The sequence below is a fragment of the Chlorocebus sabaeus genome, chromosome 14, assembly GCF_047675955.1.
Source record: "Chlorocebus sabaeus isolate Y175 chromosome 14, mChlSab1.0.hap1, whole genome shotgun sequence".
NCBI classification, from domain to species: domain Eukaryota; kingdom Metazoa; phylum Chordata; class Mammalia; order Primates; family Cercopithecidae; genus Chlorocebus; species Chlorocebus sabaeus.
Genome location: NC_132917.1, coordinates 26,732,348 through 26,741,963, shown reverse-complemented (window position 1 = coordinate 26,741,963; position 9,616 = coordinate 26,732,348). Strand labels below are relative to the sequence as shown.

The 9,616-nt window shown below is 43.9% G+C and overlaps 1 long non-coding RNA gene across 1 annotated transcript; it reads right to left on the bottom strand.

Annotated features, from left to right (window-relative positions):
• Positions 1 to 7,370: 7,370 nt before the first annotated feature.
• On the bottom strand, positions 7,371 to 9,334 carry LOC140713304 (uncharacterized). The gene is made up of 2 exons (XR_012095241.1): positions 8,051 to 9,334; positions 7,371 to 7,939 (listed from the first exon to the last, which is right to left on the bottom strand). It is a non-coding gene; the product is annotated as an uncharacterized lncRNA (long non-coding RNA).
• Between the last annotated feature and the right edge of the window lie 282 nt (positions 9,335 to 9,616).

Genomic DNA, 9,616 nt, shown 5'->3' with positions numbered 1-9,616 from the left:
GTCTGGGGCCTCTCCCCCCGGCACTGTGGATGTCTAAGTGTCCTGCGTGGGGTCAAGGAGTAACCCCACGGGTTCCCCCATCTGCAGAGGCCCTTGAAAACAGTATGCTGAGAATAGATAGGGCTCAAGGACAGTATCTTCAATGGAACTTTTAATGAACTCCTGTAGGCGTCAAGAAGGCGGACAAATAAGGAAGAGCATAGAGACAAGGAACTAAGCAGAAGGTTACATCTGGGTAAAGAAAGTTTGTTTTGCATTGTGTTGTTTCTGCTGAGGTGGGGTTTATGGAGTATAAATAAAGTGAGGCGGAGGCTCTGGGTGCGGCCGCCATGTTCTCTGTTTGTCTTTGTCTTTTGTGTCTGTTCATTCTCCACCACCCCTGGCACCGTCCCCAATAAGTGGCGCAGGGAGCAGGGTCCCCACGGGTGAGTAGCAGGGAACAAGAAGGGGAACCCCCTAGGAGCGGGTAAAACCCGGATATTGTTAAGGGGAACCTTCTTGAGCTTTCATTATGGGGAATTCCAGTTCCTTGGCCTCAGAATATTTGAGATTATTACAAGGGCTTTTACTTTCGATTGGGGTTGATACCAAAGAGAGAACTTTGCGGAAATTGTTTGCTCATGTGGAACAACATTGCTATTGGTTTCAATATCAAACTAAAGTGCAATTAAATAAACGAGATTGGCAACAGGTTGTTAAGACCCTTCGTCAAGCACATCAGCGCCGCGATGTAATGTCGGCACCTTTGTGGGCCCTCTGTGCCTCTAGTACTCAGGCTTTGGAGCTCTTAGAGACAAACTCTGAAAAAGGGGAAGGTGGAGATGAGGAGTCTTTGAAGTCTCCAATAGCCATTTCCCCTCCTTTAGATAATCCTGTAACTGGTGGAGAAGGTCCTTTGTATAATGATGTGTCTCAGGAAAGGGAATCAGAAATTCAAAAGGAGCTTCAGCCCGTTGTTCAATTGTTACAACAAATTTTACAATTGCAGTTATCGCCCCCTCAACCTTCTCCTCCACCCACTCCTGTTTTTACTTTTCCCGTGGTTCATCCACCCCCATCAGCACCCAAGGCGGAGGAGGATAGTTTTCCACCACCACCACCACCACCGCCGGTGGAAATGCTGCCTCGTTCAGGCACGGTTTTTACTGTCCCTGCTTCTACTGCTAAAGCTGTAATTGAGGTATTGGATTCTCAAGAGGATGAGGATCCTCTACAATTGTTCCCCATTACTAGGCAACCTTTTGGCCCTAATGATCAATTTCCTCAAAGAGGTGTGAATGTGCAGTATAATGTCCTTCAATTTAAGTTCCTTAAAGAAATGAAGGCAGCTGTTGCTAATTATGGCCCTCAATCTCCTTTTGTCATGGGGCTTTTAGATTCTTTCTCCTCTGAGAATTTGTTTTTGCCTCTTGATTGGGAGACCTTGGGGAAGGCTGTTTTGGACCGCTCTCAGTGGCTCCAGTTACGCAGTTGGTGGCTGAAAGATGCCAAAGAACAGGTCCGCCGCAATGCCGCTAGAAATCCTCCAGGACCAACAGAGGAGCAATTAACAGGTACTGGTCAGTTTGCTACCGTAGCGGCTCAATCTGGGCTCGATGACATAGCATTATCACAAGTTAAAGGACTTTTTTAAAAAGCTTGGTGTAAAGTAGAACCATTGGGAAACACTGCTTTGTCTTTCGTTAAGATTTTGCAGGGTGCCAATGAACCTTATCCTGATTTTGTTGCTCGGCTCCAAGATGCTGTAATAAAGACTGTGGGTAATGGGGCAGCAGGCAAAATCCTGATAACCACATTAGCTTTCGAGAATGCTAATCAGGAATGTCAGAGGTTGTTGCGTCCTCTAAAGGCTGCTGAAAACTTACAAATAGAAGATTTTATTAGAGCCTGTGCCAGAGTGGGAGGGGCTGCCTATAATGCACAATTGTTTGCTGGAGCTCTATCTAAGGCACTCATGGGAAAAAAGGGGGTTTGCTTTCAATGTGGAAAGACTGGTAATTTTAAAAAGGAGTGTCGTAAGTTATCTAATAAGAATGACTCCTCCAAAATAGGATCTAAAAGGCTTCCCACTGAGCCCTGTCATCGTTGCGGCAAAGGGCGACACTGGACTAATGAATGTCACTCTAAAGTGGACAAAAACGGTAATCCTCTAACCTCCGGATCGGGAAACTTGCAGAGGGGCCCTTCAGCTTGGGGCCCCAGCAACAATACAAGCCCTCTTCATTTGCAATTTCCAATCAGCTCGGGGGTCCAGCATCAGCAGGCCAGTCAGTCAATGTTAACCCCCAATTTTCAGTAACTCAACTTTTCTCTGCTACTTCTGGTAGCGCCGCTGCTGATGTGTCAATTTTGCAGGCCATCGAACTCACCCCAAAAATGGGAGTTGTTAAATTGCCTACAGGTGTTTTTGGGCCATTACCTCCACATACTGTTAGATTGCTTATAGGACGTAGTAGTAGTATTCTACAGGGTTTACAAGTTCATTTGGGTGTTATAGATTCTGATTATAAAGGTAAATTCAAATTATGGCACAGGCTCATAAACCCATATCCCTTAAAGAGGGGCAACAGATTGCACAACTCCTTTTACTACCCTATTTTCAGTTTCCTTCACGGAGGCAAGAAAGAACCGGAGGTTTTGGAAGCACGGGTAAACATATTTTTTGGGAAACCTTGGTAACTCAACAAAACCCTTGTTTCCTCTCGAAGTAGAGGGACAAATTTTTCAGGGCTTGGTTGATACAGGAGCTGACGTTTCCATTATTGCCTCCGACCAATGGCCTTTACAATGGCCTAAACAGCCTGTTGCTGTGTCTCTTACTGGATTAGGTTCCGCCTCAAAGGTGTATCAAAGTTCTCAATCCTTGAGTTGTCGAGGGCCGGATGGTCAAACGGCCCAAGTCCAGTTTTATATTGTTCCTATTGCCCTAAATTTATGGGGGCGAGATTTATTGCAACAATTTGGAGCTTTTGTTTCTATTCCTCATGTTTCTAATTCTGCCAAAAATATGATGTTCCGCATGGGCTACAATCCCCTTGAAAAGTCTTTAAACATGTAGCCACTGTTCAGCAGCCTCAAGCCCTTCTCTTGACGTGGAAAACTAATATTCCTGTATGGGTTGAACAGTGGCCTTTAACATGTGAGAAGCTTGAGGCCTTGGAAAACTTAGTTCAGGAACAATTATCCTTAGGTCATATAGAACCTAGTACTTCTCCATGGAACTCCCGTTTTTGTGATAAAGAAAAAGAATGGTAAATGGAGACTATTAACAGATCTTCGTGCTATTAATGCATGTATTCAACCCATGGGATCCTTACAACCTGGCCTTCCTAATCCTTCTATGATTCCTCAAGATTGGGTGCTCATGGTTATTGATTTAAAGGATTTTTTTTTCTATTCCTTTAGATCAAAAGGATTGTGAGCGTTTTGCCTTCTCTGTCCCTGTTTTTAATAATTCTCAGCCACTTTCTCCATATCAATGGAAAGTTTTACTTCAAGGTATGTTAAACAGCCCTACCTTGTGTCAAGAATTTGTCCATCGGGCCTTGGATCCTGTTCGAAAGCGTCATCCTTCTGTTCTTTTATATCATTATATGGATGACATTCTTCTTGCTGCACCCACCAGAGAAAAGCAGCAAGATGCTTTTGCATCATTACAAACTCAGCTTTCTTTCTACTCACTTAATATTGCCCCAGAAAAAATTCAAGTGGATTTTCCTATTCAATATTTAGGTTATACCTTGGGAGCATGAAGTATTCGACCCCAAAAAATTCAAATTCGACATGATCATTTAAAAACATTAAATGACTTTCAAAAGCTTTTAGGAGGCATTAATTGGATGCGTCCTGTTTTAGAAATACCAACGTATCAGTTACAACATCTTTTTTCTATTCTAGAAGGAGACAGTCACTTGGACAGCTCACGTCATTTAACTCCTTTGGCTTTACAGGAACTCCAGCTAGTAGAAGAGCAACTTCAAAAGGCCCATTTACACTATATCCTTCCCGATGTTCCCCTTTCCTTTTGTTTATTTCATACTTTACATTCTCCCACAGGAATGATTCATCAAAGTAATCGGCCGTTAGAATAAATCTTTTTGTCCAATAAAACATCTAAACGCTTGACTACTTATATCGACCGTTTAGCTGAACTGATCATCAAAGGACGACATCGCTGTCGACAACTTTGGGGAGGAGATCCTTCCTTAATTATCTCTCAATTCACTCATAGTCAGATTACTTATCTTCTTGCAACTTCTGATTCTTGACAAGTTGCTTGCGCTTCATTTGTTGGACAATTTTCTACCCAATATCCTAAGTCTCCGATCTTTTCATTTTTTAGGCAACATTCTGTGTTGCCTTTCTCACCAATTTTTGTATTTCCTGTTCAAGGTCCTACCTTTTTTACTGATGCTAGTAGCAATGGTAAGGCTGGATATTGGAGTGTTCATCAATCTCGAGTTACAGTTTATCCTTATCCCTCAGTACAACAGGGAGAATTGTTTGCTATTCTCATGGTCTTACTTGATTTCCCTACTATTAATTGTAACATTGTTAGTAATTCTCAATATGCCATTTATGTTACTTCTTATATTTCTCAGGCCACTTTACCTCTTTGTGCTACTTCTTCTCTTCAAAAACTCTTTTCTCTGTTATCCTCTACTTTGAGCCATTGTCGAGCTCCTTTATTCATCACTCATCTTCATTCTCATTCTCAACTTCCTAGACCATTAGTTCATGGTAATACTCAGATTGATTCACTTCTAATTGGCCACCTGCAGGCTGCAGAACAAAAACATGCTCTACATCACACTAATAATTCTGGCCTTCAATGACGGTTTCATTTAACTCGTAAACAAGCTCGTTCTTTTATTCAAGCTTGTCCTTCCTGTGCTCCTTTGAGCATTCCATCCTTCCATCCTGGGGTTAATCCACGAGGTACTCAAGTTAATCAGATTTGACAAATGGATGTCACACATGTCCCTTCTTTTAGACGATTAAAGTATGTTCATCATACCATTGATACCTTTTCTCATTTTCAGTGGGCCACTCCGTTGCCACCTGAGAAAGCTGATTCTGTTATTACACATCTCTTAGCTTGTTTTGCCATCATAGGCATTCCTCTTATACTTAAAACTGATAATGCCCCGCCTATGTCTCTCGTAAATTACAAGTTTTCTTACAGCAATACAATATTCAACATATCACCGTATCCCGGGCAACAGTCAAGGTCAAGCCATCATTGAGTGCGCAAATTTAACCTTAAAAACTCAACTGCAAAAACAAAAAGGGGGAAATGAGTCCCCCAGAAACCAGATTCTGAAGGTTCTTTTTACCTTAAATTTTTTGAATCAATGGAGACAACTGCAAGACTCCACTGCCGTAACCCATCTTTCCTCACCTCCCTCGGTGATAGTCCCCGCTGACAATTTAAGGGTTTGGTATCCTAATGAAGAAGATAAGTATGTTCAAGGGCAAGTTCTAAAACAGGGACGGGGCTATGCTCTTGTCCTTACAGGGAGCGGACCTGAGTGGTTTCCTACAAGACGATTGAAACCCTGTTGAAAAGAAAACTGGATTCAGCATGCATTTCTTCCTTTGTTGGATGTGCCTCAGCGGGGGACTTATTTCCTTTAGTGAGGCTTTGTATGAATATTGGACTTATATTCCCTTTCCACCCTTGTATCAGGGAGTCGCCTGGGGGGAGGTGGAAATTAAGGTTTTTCACCAATGACACTACTTGGATGCCGTCCCCCTATATAGACAAGGACAACATAGAACGGGAAACGGGAATCATAAACAGCATATACCAATTTGGAGTGGAAGGACTTCCAGTATGCATGGGAAATAGTCCTCATTGTCTCCGAAAATCGCATGAAGCCTGGGCTGTTCGCTATAATCATAGTCATGTGGCTGCTAATACTGTTATTATTGTAACTAGAAGCTTTCAGTATAATCATACTGTATATAGTAATGAGACTATTCCTAGTTCTTTACCTTTTTGTCCTATCCCAGAGGTTTCCCCTAATATTGAGGTGCTAGAGTGGCAACAATGTCGGGGAACTAAACCCCGGATTTTATTAGAATACAATGGGATGCAAGTAACTGATTGGAGTGTGCACGGTGATTTTCAAACAAAATTTAGTCACATACCTTTGAAATGGCACCGGGTAAATAAAAGTATTGCCGCTAATGGTAATGAAACCTTGGTATGGCGTGAAGGAGGCCTGTCGCCACCTATGCCTCATCTTAGACACTCTTTACAAGTACAGAGTCATCTTTGGAAGTTGTTAGCTACAGGCGATGCCATTAGCACTTTTGTGGGGAATATGTCCCTTAATCTTTCTAACCCGAATAACTCCTTTCATATTCAGTTATATTGGAATACCTCCCGATATATTATTGCTTGTGTCTGTAAGCCCTACCTATTATTAGTGGGAAATTTGACATGGAATAATGATACGGGGATTGTTCATTGTACAGATACGTGTACATTTTTGTCTTGCCTCAATCATTCCTGGTGGCACAACTTTACTGGAGATATTTATATCCTCAGGGCTCATAAGGAAATTTGGCTACCTGTTAACCTTACGTGACCGTGGGGGGCATCACCTCTTAAGACTTATATTTGGACTTCTCTCCAGCGAACCCGCCGTGCCCTTAGACTTATAATTGCCTCTGTGATGAGCCTTGTCGCCATCGCCTCCACTGCGGCCATAGCAGGGCTCGCTCTACATCAAAGCATACAAAATGCTGAATTTGTGCAGCAATGGCATGAGCAATCTCACCGGTTATGGCTTCCACAACGAAACATTGATTCTCAACTTGCTGAAAGATTGAACAACATGGAGCAAGCATTGACATGGCTTGGAGATCAGCTCACTGTCCTCAGTACTCGGATAACATTACAATGTGATTGGAACTCCACTCAATTTTGTGTAATGCCTGTGCCTTTTAATATCTCTCAGAATTGGGCCAAAATCCGAAAATTATTAGTAGGCCATAAAAATATTAGTTTGGACATCCAAGAGCTCACTCAAAACATTTCCGAAGCATTTCGACAACAATTACATGTATTGTCCGGAACCGCAACCCTGCAGGAGCTGGGTCAACGCCTTGCTGCCCTTAACCCATGGACCCAGATGAAAACATGGATTTCTACAATCTCTGGAAGTATATTGCTTTGGGCGCTCGGATTGGGTCTGCTTCTCTTGGTGATCTGATGCTCCCTCCGTCGCCTCCAAAAACAAAAGAAAACACAGGAACAAATATGGGCTACCTTTTTAGGATTGAGGCAAAACAAAAAGGGGGAAATGCAGTGGCCCTTGAAAGCAGTATGCTGAGAATAGATAGGGCTCAAGGACAGTATCTCCAATTGAACTTTTAATGAACTCCCATAGGCGCCAAGAAGGCAGACAAATAAGGAAGAGCATAGAGACAAGGAAATAAGCAGAAGGTTACATCTGGGTAAAGAAAGTTTGTTTTGCATTGTGTTGTTTCTGCTGAGGTGGGGTTTATGGAGTATAAATAAAGTGAGGCGGAGGCTCTGGGTGCGGCCGCCATGTTCTCTGTTTATCTTTGTCTTTTGTGTCTCTTCATTCTCCACCACCCCCGGCACGGTCCCCAATACCCATCTCTGTCATTAGCCAGCTCACACCTTCGCCTGTCTTTTCCATGTGCTCTTTCCACAGTCTTTTGCTCACCGGGTTTTTAACAACAGATATAAACCTAAACCTCAACTCCTCTGTGAAGCCCTGCTTGGTCGTCCTGTGGGGTGGGTGTGCCGGGAGACCTGGCCTCAATTTCCAGCTCTGAGCCAACGTCCTGTGCTACCTTGAGCCAACATCTCCCGCGAATCCAGGTCTGGTGATGCTTTCTAGCCCCTTGCAGCTCCAACATTTGATGGGTTCTCTCGGGCTGAGCTTTATATCTGAAGTTTCTAGATATAAAGGTGTGTCAACATTTAGATAGAAGAATATAGAAGATCTGCATAACTTTTATTATTCATTATCAAAAAATAGCATTCATGGCCAGGCGCGGTGGCTCTCACCTGTAATCCCAGCACTTCGGAAGGCCCAGGCGGGCGGATCGCCTGAGTTCAAGAGTTGGAGACCAGCCTGGCCAACATGGTGAAACTTCGTCTCTACTAAAATACAAAAATAATTAGCCAAGCATGGCAGCACGCGCCTGTAATCCCAGCTACTCAGGAGGCTGAGGTGGGAGAATCGCTTGAATGTGGGAGGCGGAGATTGCTGTGAGCCTAGATTATGCCACTGCACTCCAGCCAGGGAGACAGAGAGAGACTCTGTCTCAAAGAAAAGGCCGCACCCGGTGGCTCAGGCCTGTAATCCCAGCATTTTGGGAAGCTGAGGCGGGTGAATCCCCTGAGTTCAGAAGTTCGAGACCAGCTTGGCCAACATGGAAACTCCTTTTCTACTAAAAATTAAAAATTTGCCGGACGTGGTGGTGCATGCCTGTAATCCCAGCTACTTGGGAGGCTGAGGCAGGAGAATCGCTTGAACCCGGGAGGCAGATGTTGCAGTGAGCCAAGATTGTGCCACTGCACTCCACCTCGGGAGACAGAGCAAGGCTCCATCTCAAAAAACAAATAAACAACAATAACAAAAAACCTCTCAACAGACAGAAGTCCAGGATGAGAAGGCTTCAGGGTGAATGCTAGCAAACATTTAAATAATTAACACCAGTCCTTTCTTTTTCTCAGATCACTAAATGAAGGTAACACCAAAATGAAGGTAACATCAATCCTTTCAAACCGTTTGAAAAAATAGAAAAGAAGGGAACAGTTTCTAATTGATTATATGAGACATCATTCTGATGGCACAGCCACACAAAAAGACCACAAGAAAACTACAGATCAACATCCCTTATGAATATCGATGCAAAAATCCTCAACAAAATACAAGCTAACTGAATCCAATAGCATATTAAAAGGAGAATACTATGACCAAGTTAGATTTATTGAAGGAATGTAAGGGTGTTCAACATAAGAAAAATAAATCATCGGCCGGGCGCGGTGGCTCAAGCCTGTAATCCCAGCACTTTGGGAGGCCGAGACGGGTGGATCACGAGGTCAGGAGATCGAGACCATCCTGGCGAACACGGTGAAACCCCGTCTCTACTAAGAAATACAAAAAACTAGCCGGGCGAGGTGGCGGGCGCCTGTAGTCCCAGCTACTTGGGAGGCTGAGGCCGGAGAATGGCGTGAACCCAGGAGGCGGAGCTTGCAGTGAGCTGAGATCCGGCCACTGCACTCCAGCCTGGGCGACAGAGCAAGACTCCGTCTCAAAAAAAAAAAAAAAAAAAAAAAAAAGAAAAATAAATCAATGTAGGCTGGGCCTGGTGGCTCATGCCTGTAATCCCAGAACTTTGGGAGGCTGAGGTGGACGGATCACCTGAGGCCAGGAGTTCGAGACCAGCCTGGCCAACACATTGAAGCCCCATCTCTACTAAAAATACAAAAATTAGCTGGGCGTGGTGGTGCACGCCTGTAATCCCAGCTACTCGGGAGGCTGAGGCAGAAGAATTGCTTGAACCCAGAAGGCAGGGGCTGCAGTGAGCCGGCCACTGCACTCCAGCGTGGGAGACAGAGCAAGAC